Genomic DNA, 14225 nt, shown 5'->3' with positions numbered 1-14225 from the left:
CTTCATGACGAAAACACCAAAAGCATGGCGACAAAAGCCAAAATTGACAAGTGGGATCTAATTAAACTAAAGAGCTCCTGCACAACAACAGCAAAAAAAATCTATCATCAGAGTTAACAGGCAACCTACAGAATGGGAGGAAATTTTTGCAATCTATCTATCTGACGAAGGGCTAATATCCAGAATCTTTATAAGAACTTAAACAAATTTATAAGAAAAAAAAAAAAAAACATCAAAAAGTGGGCAAAGCATATGAATAGGCACTTCCCAAAAGAAGACATTTATGCAGCCAACAAACATATGTAAAAAATTTCATCAACACTGGTCATTAGAGAAATGCAAATCAAAACTACAATGAGATACCATCTCACACCAGTTAGAATGGTGATCATTAACACTCAGGAAACAACAGATGCTGGAGAGGATGCAGAGAAATAGGAACGCTTTTAAATCGTTGGTAGGAGTGTAAATTAGTTCAACCATTGTGGAAGACAGTGTAGCGATTCCTCAAGGATCTAGAACTAGAAATACCATTTGACCTAGCAATCTTATTACTGGGTATAGACCCAAAGGATTATAAATCATGCTGCTATAAAGACACATGCACATGTATGTTTATTGCAGCACTGTTCACAATAGCAAAGACTTGGAACCAACCCAAATGCTCATCAGCGATAGACTGGATAAAGAAAATGTGGCATATACACACCATGGAATACTATGCAGTCATAATAAAGGATGAGTTCATGTCCTCTACAGGGACATGGTTGAAGCTGGAAACCATCATTCTCAGCAAACTAACACAGGAACAGAAAACCAAACACCACATGTTCTTACTCATAAGTGGGAGTTGAACAATGAGAACACATGGACACAGGGAGGGGAACATCACACACTGGGGCCTATCAGGAGGTGTGGGGCCAGGGGAGGGATAGCATTAGGAGAAATATCTAATGTAAGTGACAGGTTGATAGGTGCAGCAAACCACTATGGCACGTGTATACCTATGTAACAAACCTGCATGTTCTGCATGTGTATACCAGAACTTAAAGTATAATAAAAACAAAACTAAACTAAACAAAAAAAAAAAAAAAAAGGAAAAAGTTTCCTGCTCTTTTCACCTCTCCTTTCTCCCCCAGTTCTTCCATAGTCAGTTGCAGCTAGATGTTTGGGAAGACGGTAGGAAAAACAAAGAGAAGGATGCACATCTTTCTGCACTGAAGTCACCACCCTCAGAGTTCACATAGCAGGCTTGACTGTGTTTCCTTAGAAAGGCCTGCTTACAAGACTGGCCCTTGGGTAGTGTCTGAAAACTCAGCTTTCAAGAGGGTTTCTATCTCTCTAACTAATCAGAGTAGTGCCTAAACTGTGCCTAAACTGTTTATGCAAACAATGTTTTATGCTGAACTCATGCTTTATTTCTGGGAGACTAGAATTTTGGTATGTGTTAATTAGGGGGTGCCTATGTGATAAGCCTCCAGTAAAAACACTGGAGCTGAGCCTCCCTGGTTAGCAAACTTTCACCTGTGTTGTTACAATTCATTACTGGGGAACTAAGCTCACTCTGTGTGACTCTATCAGGAGAGGGTCATGGGAATTGAGTCTAATTTTTCCAAGGTTTTGCCTCATGCACTTTTCCCTTTGCTGATTTTGTTTTGTACCTCTTCACCATACAAAGTAAATCATAGCTTTGAGTAAATATAGTTATGTATGTAAACATAGTTTACATACATAGTAAATCATAGCTATGAGTACCATTACATGATGAATCTTACAGGTCTTACTATCAAATCACTGAAACTAGGGGTGGTTTGGGGGAATCTCCTGACTCAGGCCCTAGCTGTGAGGGTGGAGAGAAGTTTTACTTTTTAATAAAGGTTAACTCTGTGATTATTACAGCGACTAGACACTTTCAGTGACTGAACTGACACTATATTTCAGTCTTAAAGTGGGCAGAAATGCCATGGGGCTGATCAAGTTTCATCCAGTGACAGAACAACTAACTCCATGAAATAAGTCTAATGAGGTAGTAAAAAACAAAAACAAAATTGCGTTCTGGTTACAGCCCAGGAGGCAGGCTTGTTTGGCACCTCAGTGCCATGTACATTATTCCACTGAATTCTCGTGGTAGCCGTGGAAGGCAAGAAGGGCAAAGGTTTCATCCACCTTTACAAGAGATATGAGAGTACATGGTACATGAGAGTTAAAAAGACTTTCCCAGGTTCACATGGCAACAATTGAAGCTTGGTTCTCCGATTCCAAGACCTGCCTGAGCTTTTTCCACTTTGTCACATTGACTGGTTACTTAACGTAGAGTGATGAGATCAACCCAAAATTCATTGTCCTATCCTCTAAAAATGAAAAAAAAACCAGACTTAATTTCCACCAATCTCTTTCCAAATTTATCACTCACGTGTCCTTTGAGATATCTAACTTGTTGGGGGGTTTAGTTTGGAACGGGTCATCTTTCCTACTTCACCTAATGATCTTGGAGCAAACTGATTCATAAGAGAACTGGATCTGCACCTGTGCTCTCACAGGCACAGACAAGCCCTGGGTGGTGGTCTGTGTGTTTTTGTGTTTATTGGGAGTGGGGGATAATTTTCTCCTACCTGAATGACATGCTGAATGTGTTCCATCTGCTCTGCTTTGATCAATAGATATGAAATCCAGTCTTTCTGCAAATACCATCAGTTATGGCTCAGCTAGATTAATTTAACAAGATTAAAAACCGAACAAAACTTTCTCAAACACCATCTGTTCAACAATGAGCTCCGATTTTTCCAGGCACTGTGCTAGATAGGATGGTTACAGTAATGAATATAACATAGCTGTTGGGCCAGGGTGGTTCAGAGTCTGGTGGAAAAGATAGACAAAAGAATAAAATAATAGTTCCAGTGGGAGGTACTATAGCAGGGCCAGAGAACAGGCCACTCAGACAGACTGCTGGCTTGGGGTCATACTTTAGCTCTTCTATTTTCTAGCTTTGTGACTTTGGGCAAGTTTCTTAACCTTTCTGTGCCTCTGGTTTTTCATCTATAAATATTCAACTAACATCAATTGTAGGTGAAGCTATTCAACCATATGCGAGGCAATGATATTAGTGGCTCTGGGTTACAATTTTGACGAGAGAGTAAGTCATTGATATTAAGAAGTTCCCCTTTAATGTGGGAGATGCACAAATAAACAGCCATTATAATCCAGGATAAGCGTTCCCACAAGGGCATTAAGGGCTATGTGGGAGCACATTGCTCCCTAAATGTAAAGACTGCTCTTCGTTAACTAATTTTTCTACCTGGTTACAGGCCCCATACAGAAAGATGAAACAGACAACCTGAATCACTTTCAGAAGAGAATCTCCACAATAGTGAGGGCTGCAAAACCAGGTGACATGAAAACCAAGAGAATGAATTAGGTAGATTAGTTTAACCTAAGAAAGCAAAGATTCTGCACAGGTGAGGGCCGATTTTCATTCCTCAGCGTTTTCTCCTTTGGAGGCTTCTTTGTTTGGGCCCCACTTCCATTCTTCACATTCAGCAGTTTCTGGGAGACTGATCTTACCATGGCCTGTCCCTCTGTGTTCGTCCCAATCGCATCCAGATGCCTCTCTGGCCTCGTCTCCTAGTGTTCCCTTCACACTTGCACTGCCCTGGCCACAAGGGCATCCTAGTGTTTCTTAAAGTCTCCAGGCGCATTTCCTCCTGGGGTCTGTGCATTTGCTGTCTCCTGTACCAGTTCTGCCTCTCCCCAGTTATTCACTTGCTTACTCCCTTTCTCCAGAAACTTAATGCCAGAGTTCTCCCTATGGCCCTTCACTGTTTTGTTTTGTTTTGTTTTGTTTTCAGTAGATCATATCTGTTCCAACCTAGAAAGATAATTCATGTACTTATCTTTACTGTCTGACTTTCCCTACTACAACTTAAGTCCCATGGGAGCAACAAGATTTGTGGTGTTTGTCTCATGCTAAGTCCCAGAGCCAATGACATTCTCTGACAGTAGGAGTCCCTCAGTACATGTATGTTGAGCAAAAGCAAACAAGGATGGATTTTATAACAGCTCTTGAAAGATTGAATTGGAGGGCTTGGGATGAAGTGAGATCCCTATCATTGGAGGGGTTCAAGCCTAGGTTGGAACAACCTTGGTAGTGATGTTATAGAGCGCATTTGAGAGTTGGGTGGTAATTAAATGTGTTTTGTTCTCTTGACAGAGCCCAGTTTATAAATAGATGAAGGTTAAATAGCACCATATTTTACAGAAGCAGTGCTCTTTCTGTATGGATCTCTGACTCTGCAGCTAACAGAAAGTACCTAATTGCTTTATGGGTTGGATTTAAAAATAATTATTTATTTGATTAAATATTTATAATTTATTGAAGTGCATGTTAATTATTAAATTGTGCTTAATGACTAAATCATTTTGCTAATCAAATATTTTTTAACAATTAAAAATTAAACCATGCTGGCTTGATTTTTGATAAATCACAACATTCTAAACCTAATTTTCAGGGTCATATGATTTTAAACACAGACACTAATTACCCTGGTGGCATTTTACATTAATTGTATGACCCAATCTTAAATTGGCATCTTAAAAACTAGAAATACAAATTTCACTGTCAAAATAAAAACAAATACAGCAATTGGGATGTGTGTTCTATATGGTCATGCTTTTACATATATGATTTTCTTAATGGACAGATAACATTCACTTTTTTCGTTTGTTTGTTTTGAGACGGGGTCTCACTACGTTTCGCAGGCTGGACTCAAACTCCTGGGCTCAAGTGATGCTCCCTCCTCAGCCTCCTGAGTAACTGGGATTACAGGCACGTGCCACTGTGCCAGACTAAACGATGCTCATTTTTAAAAGAATATCACACAGCAGGAAAATAGCCATTACATCATATATTTTTCTTAATTTTAGACCACTGAAATTAAGTGTTTTGTTTTTTAGCCATGCTTTCTATGGGCAGTAATCCTTGGCTCTTTCTCCTATGCGCCTTCAGAAACATTGAATTTTACACATTTTTGACTTCCTCCCAACTTAAAACCTTCAGCATTTTCTCACCAGAAAAGGACACAGTCTTTTGTTAGTTTTCTCGGGCCTGGCTCTCATACTGTGTTACTGTATCTGCTCCATTCTCATTTCTTATACTTGCATCTCCATAAGACCCCTGTGTGAAAAGACAGGAAGGTATAGAATTTTCAAATTTTGGATTTTAGAATTTTCAAGTGTCTTGCATATCTGTAATTTACGGTGCGTGAGTGTGTGTGTGTGTGTGTGTGTTAATCTCATTCCAGTTAGTTAACATTGAAGCATCCTTCGTGGCAATACACATTCTAAGTTAGTTAGCCTTTGAAAACCTAATCAGAAGCCCACACACTAGTGGTGCTATTAGAAGGATGTGCTTATGTCTTTGCAGTGGTGGTTTCACAGGTGTGTACTTATCTTCAAACTCGTCAAATTGTATAAATTAAATATACAGCTTTTTTTGTTTGTCAATCATGCCTCAGTCAAGTGGTTGGAAAATAGGATTCAACTTTCTTCATGAATGATCAACACTAGAGAGTTTATTAATTAGTATGAGAGTTGTTAGACATAATTTTTAAACTGGTCAAATGAACTGGTTCAAGAAGCTGAATTGGCCAGATGGGTTGTAAGGCCTCTGCCATTGCATGAATGCATTATAGCAATCCATTGATGAAATTACTCTGCTTTGGAATAAATTTGTCAGAGTATATAAAAGAAAAGAGAACAGAAATATTATTGAGCTAGTACAGTTTGTTAACTTACTTTTTTTTTTCTACTTTACTAATAAATATTCGAATATCTGACCAAATTTGCTCAGAGACTAGCTTTCTGGGAATATGACAGTTGGTAGAAAGACCTGAAGGGGAGACTTTTCACACTCACCAAACTCCAACCATTAAAAGCCATTCCTAGTTAGCCCAAAACCTGTTAACTGTGAGCAACCACGTGGGCTCACAATGTTGATGAAGGTATGCCCTTCGGATTCCCTGTGAACTTCAAAACTTGCAAAAATCCCAGCAGTTGAAGTACATGATAACTATCAGAAACATTTTCCAAGAAGCAAAACAATAAACTGTATGATTTACACTACATTAAGTGAGCTATGAATTTTCTAAAATCAACTAATAGCTTATATGCAAGCAGCAACTATCCTTCAAATGAATTATGTGGGTCATTGAAATTCAACACTGTGTCTTCATATAAATATTATTGTGAATGGTGGTTAAGTATCTTATTTAGGCCATGAACCTGCCTAACATGATGTAAACAGAAATACTACAGCTACAAAGATACAACAGCTAATTTAAGAATCGAACTACTAAATAACACCAAAATATGTAAGTCTTGATGAAGAAGTATAATTTTATTTATTTGAGTAATTGAATTCATTTATTTGAATATGAGCTTAAAAATATGGAGGATAGGATTTCTAAAAGGGAATCCTGGGCAAATTTGTGAGTTTATATGTTGAGGACACTAAAAATTTTCTTTATAGAAAGCTTGAGTTAGGTTGCTTGGATGTTCAGAAAAGTAACAAACTAAGAAAGGAGATAGAAGTTCTTAAAACCATTGAAAAAAACATGAAGAAGATGGGGAGGACTAAATTAGCTAAGGGGAATGGATATAATTATGGAAGAAAACATTTACCTGGGATGATATTAGCTTAGCTATAGCTAGAGGTAAAATGTTGAGAGAAAAAAATGAAATAGTATGGTTTGCATGATTTATCCTGAAAGAGAGAGAAGGGAGGTGATTGTGATAGAAAAAAACCTTCTAGGGGATAGATTTCTAGCCTCATCACCAGGGCATGGTTAGCTGAAGACAACTGGTTGGTCCTTAGCAGCTACACCTGAGGTCCCTGAGCCATGGGGGAGCAGCATGCAATGGTTCTCACCCTTTGAATCTTCATTTCTATTGCTTTGTGTTTATAAGTCACAGATTTTCAACACATCTATAGCACAACTTATTGTCTGCTCTCAAAACCTCAACTTTAAAATCTGGGGTCTTGTCCAGGCGCAGTGGCTCATGCCTGTAATCCCAGCACTTTGGGAGGCCAAGGTGGGCAGATCATCTGAGGTCAGGAGTTTGAGACCAGCCTGGCCAACATGGTGAAACCTTGTCTCTACTAAAAATACAAAAAATTAGTCAGGTATGGTGGCGGGCACCTGTAATCCCAGCTACTTCGGAGGCTGAGGCAGGAGAATCGCTTAAACACTGGAGGCAGAGGTTGCAGTGAGCTGAGATCAAACCACTGCACTCCAGCCTGGGTGACAGAGCAAGACTCCAACTCAAAAAAATATAATAAAAATAAGAGTAAAATAAACATAAAATAAAATGTGGAGTCTTAACTTTTAGGCTCATTATTCACTTAATATAGACTCAAATTATAATTCATCAGTCAAATTTCAATCATGTTCCTGAGAGAGTAAACAATGCAAAACAAAATGAAGTAATAAAACCCTATTCTTACACAACTAACTTATGAACTAGTGCTAGTCCTTATTTTAAAACATAACACAGAAAGAAGGAAGTAACTTCAGTAATTGAGTACCTACTATGTGCCAGACACTATAATGAGGATGTTGTTAATGCTGTCTGCCTTATTTAAAATTCTGTGAAGACGATATTATTTTTTCTTCAGTTTACAGGCAATGAAAACAAAAGCCAGATACATAATATAAAGCACAGACAGTCACAGAGTGAGTAAACGGTGGTTCTTGCATTCAAAACTTGGAATCTGTGCTATTATGCCATACCACTTCCCAATATATTAAGTTCTAACAAGTATCACATCTAAAGGAGGAAAAGATTTGTCACACTTAACGTCAGAAGACAGGAGAATCAGTCACTTTTTAGATTTATCAAGTTGAATTGCAGGAGGATGGCAGTTGTTGATTGCTCTGTCTGTCATTGTTGCCAAATACTATGGCCAGCAAAAGTTCCATTCTAAATGACCCAAGTGTCCAATAGAGATAGAAGCTGGCCCTGTCATAAACCAGGCTGGGAGCAGGTTCTGTGCCCACTAACCAGCAGTGCCATTGTTGCTGATATCAAAGGGTCTATAAAGCCCATAAAAGATCATGTCAATCTGAGAAATCACATGCCAAAGGGAATCCTAGTATTTTTTTCCCAGGAGAAGGTGCTAACATCCAAAACATTGGCCAAATGCATTTCATATTTGTAACTGCATTGTGTTTACTTGAACACAAGTAAAATCTTTCCGTATAGACTGACGGGAACCAGTTTTGATTTTCTGTTTATCTCTGAGTTTGCCTTCTGGGAAAAAAAAGAGACAGGTTTCTTTTCTATCATCAAGGGTAGTGATTATAGGAAATCAAATCCAAAAGTTAATAATAGGAATTCATTGCTAGAAGTATGTATTGAATGATGCTCATTTTATCAACAAAGGTGTATTAAGCACCTATTCTATACAAATCCCTCTGAGGATACAAAAATGAAAAAGATGGACTGTGCCTTAGAGAATTCCAGACTGCAGACAAAGAGATGAAGACGTTCACACACAAATAATTCTAATAGTGGGAAGGAATAAAATCAGCCTCATAAAAGAAGTAGACTTAAAATCTAGCCTGTTTGGTGTACTTGGAGTTTAAAAGGCAGTGCATGGGTTTTGGGGTCCAAAATATCTTAGTTAAAATCCTGGCTTGGACATTTATTATGACATTGAGTACACAATCATGCTGAATCTCAATTTCCTGTGTGTAAAATGGTTCCAGTAGCACCTATTTCACAGTCTAAGGTTTAAAGGGCAAAATGTATGCAAATTGCTTAATGCAGAGCTGGGTAGAAATTGCTATTATAAAGCATGAAAAGATTCTTTGAAGGAAAAGTTTCATGAAAGAAGTGACACTTAAACTGGGTCTTGAAGCTGGATGGAAGAAATGACATTATGAAAAGAGCAGATAGGAGAGCACACAGTACATTAAGGGAACAAAGTGGCTTAATTTCTTAGGAGTGGCATAATGGTGCAGTAGGAACAGTGAGAACTAAAACTAAAAAGATGGCTGGATTGTTAAGGTGTATTAATTTGAATGTTGGACTAAAGGATGTTAGACCTGGAAGTTTCCAAATGATAGCCTATAGGTCAAACCCAACCTGCCACCTGTTTTAGTATGGCTCATGACCTAAGATAGGTTGTTATATTTTTTAAAAGTTGGGAAAAAATAAAAAGAATATGAACATTTTATGAAATTCAAATTTCAGTGTTCATAAATAAAGTTTTGTTTGAACATAGTCAACCCATTTTTTAATATATTGTCTCCGGCTGCTTCAGCACTACAGTGGCAGAAGACAGAGTTGAGTAGTTGCAACAGGCATCATCTGGCCCCCAAAGCTAAGGATATTGGCTATCTGATCATTTACGGAGCACGTTTGCCAATCCTTGATTGAGAAGGTCTTTTGTAGTCAATGGGTGTACACTACAATGAAGGTTTTTGAACAGGGAGGTAATCAGCAAGGAGATGTTTACAAAATTAAATCTGCAGTTGAATTTGAGATGAGAAGGACAAGAGTCTGTGACACTTCAGATGAAGGTGATGTAACTGGCCAAGAATGAGGGCAGGAAGAATAAAAAAGAAGGGGACTGTGGTATTATAGAATCACTTAAGGCAGCCGTAAGCCTGGTCATTCTCTATTTCTGTGTGTCTCATGTCAGCATTTTCAATTCAATTTAAAAGTCTACATTATATATTAAAATCTTTCACCCACAAAACACCTACTCAGAGAAAGAAAGTGGGAAAGAATTCTGTTTACCCAGGGGAAGAAAGGACTCTAATGGACTTAGTGGCCTAGCTGGGAGCAGCAGGTTTATGATAATGGCCCCAAGCAGAGGGAGGGTTGGGAGATGCTCTAAGAGTTGAATTGTCTGGCATATTTCCTTCTGCATAGTAAACTGGAACTAACCCTCTAGGCAGATGTGGTATCCTGGGCTGCCACCATCCATCTTTTTTCCCCGTGGAACAAAAATGCTTTGTGAAAGGAGGATATTTATTTCCATGGAACTGGTATAACCCTAGATGAGGAGTGAATATTTTGGGATCAGGCGCTCAACTAAAAAGAGCCTAGTAACTAGCCAGCTCATCTTTGTTCCAGTGTTAAATATTTTAGAGACACCAGACACTGGGGCAGCATTAAATACAGACCATTATCAGTAGCAGACAGAAGAAATTAGAGAAAGCTTATCAGACCTAGGTGTTTTGTTTACCACTAGTCATTGAAAAAATTATATTTGCTTTCTATACCTTTTGCAGTTTTTAAGTACAACAGAGTTGCTTTCCCATGAACAAATGATAATAATAAGATGAACTAAATGTCACGTCAATATTTATTGTTGTACAGATATTGTTATTATACATTTATAACACAAATGACTTTCCTTCAAAGGTTTCTATGGGCATAGCATGCATGTGTCTTGGATATCCTCTGACTTTCTAGACTTCAAATGCTGCATTTAGTTATTTTGATAAGTGCATTACTCTAGAACAAGTAACTTAATTTTTTTGTTGGGTAAATATGGTTCTCACGCAGCTCTGGAGGTGTAGTTGTACAAACTGATTCCTGTATTGTAAAGAAAATAATTATCGACTGAGTATGGTGGCTCATGCCTGTTATCCCAGCACTTTGGGAAAGAATTATTGGCTGGGCCTGGTGGCTCACACCTGTACTCCCAGAACTTTGGGAGGCCAAGGTGTTGGATCACCTGAGGTCAGGAGTTCAAGATCAGTCTGGCGAACATGGTGAAACCCTGTCTCTACTAAAAATACAAAAATTAGCCATGTGTGGTGGCATGCACCTGTAGTCCCAGCTTGGGAGGCTGAAGTAGGAGAATCACTTGAATCGGGGGCTGGAGGTCACAGTGAGCCCAGATCGCGCCACTGCAATTCAGCATGGGCGACAGAGCGAGACTCTATCAAAAAAAAAAAAAAAAAAAAAAGAATTATCTGGTGATATGGCAAGTGGTTTCCTAAGTTGCAGATATCAGCCTATGGTTTTATAATATATTTAATTTGTTCAATGCTGATTCTGCCATTTGTCAACCATTTGACTTTGGGCAAATATAGCGTGCTCACTGATTGCCTACTTAGCCTTCATCCCCCTTCTTCCCTCCTACAGGCACCCAGTGTTCATTCACATATGCATCTGTCATGACTCAGAGGAAAGTGGTATCATTGCCAGCTCTGGGAATGGCCCTTATTGTTAGCATTCTACACATATGTCCTTGAGCAGCAGCTATTGATTTAGGAGTCATCTTATAACCTACGTTGTTCTAGACATCTTGAAGAGAACAGACAGTTCATACCCAGGAGGAAGGAGGGTTCTTCCCCATGCTGGACAGGAAAAAGGAAACATGTAGTTCAGATCGTCACCATGACCCATGTGTGTGAACATCCAGGGGTACAGATATGAGATGAAGCTGGCACTCAGGTCCTTATATGACACCTAGGGAGAGCTCAGCCACTGTACTCTCACTTGCAGGCAATAATGAATATTTCCTTATCAATGGAGTTTGAATAGGGGCTTCAGTTACTTACAACCAAAGCATTCTAGTGGATGGCTAAAATGCCTTAAAACTAAGCTAACTTATCTTTGAGTATCTACTTCATAGAATTTTTTTGAGGATTGATCGAGAGTAAATAATTTATTTAGCAAACACTCTATTTTATATTCCCCTTAGTAGACAGTATAGTTCTCAGACCAAATATTAGAAACTTCATCATATTTGTTGATTCACAGTTTATGTGAAATCTACTCCATTTGATAACTGTTCACTGGCTTTGTTTTGATTTTCTCTTTGTTTCTACATTTGCTTAAGTACATTTACCAGATTAAAGAATCATGGTGTCAGCATCTGCTTTGAGAAATGAACACCACTTATTTCCCAAGCCTCTTTCTCTTTTACTGTTTCTTCCATATTTAAAATAAGATGGAAAACCTAGGAAATAGAGGTTATATCATTTTTCCAGCTCTAGTGAAAAAGCTAGACATATGAGAAAATAATTTTCACATTTTTTTGGTCAGTGAGAATATTTTTACTTAGCATTGCTAGTTAGCAGCAGAGTTAACCCTTCCCCCTATTTTTGGTCTTTAGTTTTGTTGGTCTGTTTTCTCACCTTATGGGGAAAATAAACCAATAAAACAATTCTGTGAGGTTGGCTCTCACAATAAGTTGTTCTTGGTTTTACTAATTTGTAGAATGTGGTTTGTTGACAGGGATATATTAGTCTGTCATTATTAGTCTCACCCTCTACATTTTTGAGCTGTTGTCTTTTTTTTGCATTAACAGTTCTTTATTAACCCACATCTGGGGCCTGATGGTGGATGTATAATTGTAATAATGTTATTACGTTTGCTGGTGTAGGCCACAAGAGCCCAGGTGGCACAGTCTTGGATAATGTCTTTAATTGCTTTGTTAAATGATATATATTTTTTAGACCTTTCGTTAAGTAAGTTATCTTTGTGATGTGCTTGTAACAATTGCCCTAGGCCAGTAGATTTCAAAGTGCTTACACTCTAGGGATCTTTAGAGGTGCTCTAGGGAGTCATAGAAAAAATGAGGTATAAATCAAAGTCATGAGGCACCGGCTGGTGGATGCCTCCTTAGAACATATTTCAGCACAGCCCTCTGATAGTCATCACCCGGGGAGTAGTAGATTGAAGATGAAGTCTCTTTGCTAGTCTGGGTGTAAAATCATTTTTAAAAGTGCTATGGTCTGAATGTTTGCATCCCCTCAAGATTTGTATTTTGGTATTGTAACCCCCAAGGTATTAGGGTATTAGGAGGTGGGACCTTTGAGAAGTGAGCAGGTCATGGGTGGAGCTATCATGAAAGGGATTAGTGCCTTTATAAAAGAGGCCCAAGAAAGCTGTCTTGTCCCTTCAGTCATGTGAGCACACAATGAGAAGATGCCCTTTATTAATCAGAGATGGGGCCCTCACCAGACACTGAATCTACCAGCACCTTGATCTTAAACTTCTCAGCTTCCAGAACTCTACTGTGAAAAGTACATTTGTCTTGCTCATAAGCTACCCAGTTTATAATATTTTGTTATAGCAGACTGAACAGACTAAGACAGAAAGGTATCTGGTTGTCTGATCAAAGTGAAAGCAAGAGTTCTAGATGGATAGCAAGAGCTGGAGAGGTCTGATTGTGGAGTTCTGACGCAGGGACAGCATCTAACCCTTTTTCAAAATCAGCTTTGTGACAGGCCCTGCATTAAGCCTTTAAAAAACATTATTTCATTTAGTCCTTATAACTACCTATGGGTGGGTATTATCATCTCTCTAAGTTTTGGAGAGGCAAACCAATGGGTTCAAGGTGATTCTGCTTGTAAATAAAGAGACAAAGGATAGGACTGCCAGGCTTCAAAGCTACAATGTGAGCTTTACAAGATCTCAACATGTTCTAAACATGAGGACTGGAGTTTGCAGGCCTTTACTCTCTGGAGTGAGAAATGAACAGGAGCAGTGTAGGAAATTGTACAATGCAACGTAGATATAAGGCAGTATAAGGAGTTCAACTTAAACAGAGAAACAACTTGCCTATCTAGCAGGATTTAGAGGCTAAGAGTATTCTCAATTTCTTTTAATATCCGTGACAGAGGCATGCTGATGTTAACTGGCCAAGTCATTTTTGTCTATTTGGTTATTAAGTGCCACTTCTATGGTGAATGCTGTCATAGGCAATAACCTGCAATTAAAAGATAATCTCGTATCCTGCTCCCTGGCAGAGTCCCCATTCTCATGCCTCTTCTCCAGACAACTTAGGCTCTAATCTTCCAATCTTTCTCCTTCCAGACCCCTGGCACACCAGCTATTCCATTTGCTTTCCTACATGTCCATGTATTTCCTTACTTTTGGCCACTTCTCTTCTAATACAAAGTGGATGTCCAGGTTCATTGACCAAAGCTCTGCTCATTGGGCTACTTAACCTCATGACTATTCTCAGTGGCACCCCTCAATGGGTTTTGAGTTCAGCACTAATCTATTTTCATTATTCCACATACCAAGCCAACCCATCACTGAACCAAGCTTGGCCCTTTTCCTCCTTTGTCAGCTGGTCATAAAGTTTGAACTGATGAAAAGGCACCAGTGTAACAGTGGTGGGTAACATGGGAAAATGGGCCACATCCTCTTGGAGCTTGCTTGTACCTTATGAACGTATTTGTCCCAATCCTGGATAT

This window comes from Macaca thibetana, chromosome 8, assembly GCF_024542745.1.
Source record: "Macaca thibetana thibetana isolate TM-01 chromosome 8, ASM2454274v1, whole genome shotgun sequence".
NCBI lineage: Eukaryota > Metazoa > Chordata > Mammalia > Primates > Cercopithecidae > Macaca > Macaca thibetana.
This window is presented reverse-complemented; position numbering follows the sequence as displayed.